The sequence below is a fragment of the Pinus tabuliformis genome, chromosome Q (assembly GCF_031772625.1).
Source record: "Pinus tabuliformis cultivar Carrire ecotype Pingquan chromosome Q, CPIR1, whole genome shotgun sequence".
In the NCBI taxonomy this organism is placed as follows: domain Eukaryota; kingdom Viridiplantae; phylum Streptophyta; class Pinopsida; order Pinales; family Pinaceae; genus Pinus; species Pinus tabuliformis.
Window position 1 is genome coordinate 1,257,152,109 of NC_142296.1, and position 4,254 is coordinate 1,257,156,362.

Below are 4,254 nucleotides of genomic sequence, written 5' to 3' on the forward strand. Positions count from 1 at the left end.
AAAAGACAAGATTGTTTAAAAAAAAAAATTATTTATTTATTTTTAAATAAAATAGATATATTTAATAAAAGATAATTGCATTTTTGTTTTTTTAAATAAAAAAAACCAATTTTTGGGTTTTTTTTTTTATAATTTAAATTTATTTTTGTTTTTTTAATATTAATTTTACTAGTTTTTTTATTTATTTTTTTGTTAATTTTCTATTTTTTTTAAACTAGTTTGTTTTTATTTTTATTTTTTTATTTTTTTCCAAGTTTTTTCTAATGTTTTTTTTTTAATTTCTCTATTTCTACTTATATATATATATATATATATATATATATATTGTTTCTTTTTTCCAAATTCTTTATGGTTTGTGAGATTTTTTTTTTTTTTTTTTTTTTTAATATTAATTTCACTAGATTTTTAAATTTTTTTCGTTATTTTTCTATTTTTTTCTTTAAACTAGTTTGTTTCTATTTTCTTTTTCTAGTTTTTGTATATATATATATATATATATATATATATATATATATATTTATTTATTTCTCAATATTTACTTACTTAATTATATATATTTATATATATATATATATATATATATATATATTTTGTTTTTTTTTCCAAATTCTTTTATGGTTTATGATATAAATTTTTTTTAACATTTTTTATTTTTTGTTTTTGTCTTTTTTTTTTTTATATATTTTTATATTTGTTTTTTAGAGACAATTATTTCATGTGGATTGAAAATTTAGTTAATAATGTATAAATATATGTAGAATATCGAAAATGTAAAATATCGACCTTCTTTAAATATGTAAATCAATAAAAGCCCCACTACAAAAAAAAATAAAAATAAAAATAAAAACTAGAAAATATGAAGAAGAAGATCACTTCCAAAATTATTAAATTTACGAAATAATTATCTACATTTCATACATTAGAAAATTTAAAGTCAAAAAATAGGTTTTTAAAAAAAAGGGTTACGAAATAATTATTTACATTTCATACATTAGAAAATTTAAAGTCAAAAAATAGGTCTTTTAAAAAAAGGGCTACGAAATAATTATTTACATTTCATACATTAGAAAATTTAAAGTCAAAAAATAGGTCTTTTAAAAAAAGGGTTTGATGCAGAATAACCATTTTTTAAAATTAGCATGAAAATCACTACCATTCTAAAATGCAATGTACATAAAAAAAATGAAAGTGCAAAAAACTATGCTCTAAAAAAAACATGTGTGTTCTGCATCACCCCTTTTCAAAATCGGGTCACTTTTTTGCTATCTCTACAAAACGAGTAACAATATTAGTTCCCGTTTCAAAGTTTACATTGTTTTTAGTACCATGTGGACCAAAAGCCTCATTTCTTTGTACCTGCATCTATACTCGATTAAGAGATAGAGAGAACAACAACCTCACCTTCGAGTTGTGCTTTCTCCCAAAAAGGTTTCCCAATGTATATATTGTGTTCTTATGGTTGTGATTAGTTGTCTACATTGTATATATTTTCATATTATTAAGAATAATCTTATTAGAACTATTGTGATTAGTTGTCTAATGGGATATCCGTGGAAATTTATGGATTAGTTTGTGGAAATTATTAATGGCTCCCTGAAGTGTCTCTAATTGAAAGTCTTGATATAGGTCAAGGGAATGACCTAACAATAGTCAAATCATTAGACTTGTAGGATCTTTAGAGAATTATCATATATGATAAAATTAAATAGTGATCTGAGAGATTTGCTAGAAGCATAGGCTGTAATGTTTCCCATCGACACCATATTATTAACGTTGTATTCACAACATGATATCATCAAGAAGAATTCGTGATTACGTACATAAAAAGGTGGATAAGAGGATTCTTGGATAATTAAGATTTGTGGAAATTTCCATTATGCTCTGTGGAATAAATTACCTCTTCTTCTTGTCTATAGGAAACTATATTGCATACATAGACCCACATAGTGCAATGGAAATTAATGCATTGGGAAAATTCTTAGAATAGGAAGAATAAGTGGGTGTGGTTCTAAAAAGGAGGACAGAGGAGAATGGGGTATTAGGATAAATCTAGTATTTTAGTCCACAATGCATGCTCTAGGGTTTCTCTCATTGGGAGGTTGCAGTGTGCTATCACAAAATCTGACCCTGATAGGCTACAGATCAAGTAGACTCTAAGTAACTCTTTCAAACCAATCTTTTGGTTGAGGCTTAGCCTCCTCAACCTAAGAGGACTCTCTCAATAGGTATAAGATTTATGATTAATGATTAGATGACTAACTCTAGGAATAAAAATGGACATAAATGTATATCTGGTTGAATCAAAGATTAGCAAACATCTACTGGGCTATGGAGTCAAGATAGTCTTCAACAAACATCATGATCAACAAAACATGGAAGTCAAGGCACTTGGAGTTTAGGTTTACAAGTAAAACAGTAACACAGTGAATCAACATAGTTTATAAGCATGTGAAGGAAGTTAGAGCATTTCCAATGAACTCTAAGTATCACAAGATCATACCACTGCAAATAAGTAATTGAAAAGGCCATAAGAACATCAACCACATAAACCCCTTGTGAATCTTGAGTAGTAAAACTGATCTCTGTATTCAATTTTAAAACACACAACCTGCTCACATAACTCAACTCCTTTGGCTAATACAAATTCCAACCATGAGGAATTCGACCTCACGCTCCATATATATTCTTTACAACCTGGGATTCTATGATCCCTCCTTAGGAGAATTCGAATTCCTAACATTGACACCTATCTATTAATAAAACAAACTCTTAATTACAAGCTGACAACTAACTGTCTTTTAGGAGTCCTAATACAAATAGGAGTGAAACTCCTAAAACATGTTTCAACAACCTTATCTAATACTTAAATACATTATTTGACAACTGCTAATCCATGTCTTCGATATTTATGATGCCTCAAATGTTGTTACCAACCCTGTTGATCTGTTTCCTAATTGTCTAGAAACTGTCTTAGAACAACATGTGTAAAACTGGAAAATTCTGATTTCTAAAAATAATGCTTCAAAGAAAGCCTTGTTTATCTCAACTGGTAACACTTTTGAGGAAAGTGGGAGAAGTTATTGCAGCAGGCGATTTTATGAAGAGAAACCTCTTTCATAATTCTAAAATACTTTCGCATTTGGCCCAAAACTGATCATGAAGTGAACTACTAAAACCAAAAAATAGAGTAACTTTTTCTCTCAATGACTTTCAACAATTTTGTAGTGCAAGTTGGGTCATCAATTTCTCCAAACTCATAATGAATTTAAAGAAACTAAGAGATTTTTTTGTAGTTAAGTATGTTAACCTCTTTCAATTTTCAAAAATAATTTTTATATTGCTCAGGAATCCCCTTGGAAGTTGACTTATAAAAATATAAAAATAGAAGCTAAAAGTTCACCTTCAACAGTTTCGTATTGTGCTACGAAACTGTTGTGTATGCTCTTTTTCAACACAGTTTTCAAAATAGTTAAAGATATGGTTTCTAAATAGAATGTGAGACTTCTAGGACATGGAACAAGGCTGATTTAACTTTATTTGGATATGAAAATGAGACTCTTAACCTATCACCAACCCATTATCAAGACTAAAATGACCTTTATACCTCCTTGAAATCACGACCAAAAGCATAGTTGACACAATGATGTTTTGAGAATTTTTTGGGTGATAATAGTGGCTCCACTAGGGATAGTGTGCCCTAGTGGTCGACTAAGAACTAGTAGCTCCAATGCTGCTATCCATCCTTTAGAATAAAGCTCTAAAATTTTGCCAAGCTTCTCCTCAATATTTAATGGCCTTCACCATGGGCTCAAGCTTGATGATCAATGTAGAAGAAAGAAATCTCTATCTACTGAAAAGGTGCTCAGTCAACTTTGAGCTTATTCACACACTCCTACCTACCCTATCAGCTACAATCTTCATGTGTATCTCAAGGAACATGAAACTTCCAATGAAACCAATCATTGATATCATCTGACACTTGAATCTCTTGACTGTGCTTGAAGAAAAAATAAAAATGATACTGAAATAGCCAAGGCAACATGAGATGTAACCAATCTTCAAGATGAAAATATAATCTGGAAATATGAACAATAAATCTTTTCCATGTAATCAGCTATAGGGTCAAAAAAGACATGATGATTTTGATGATTCTCATAATATTTTATATCTTTAGACAACTAATTCTCAACCACACAAGATTCTTTGATATGCTATCCAACTACTTTTCTAAATGATTCCTAGAAACAATGTGAT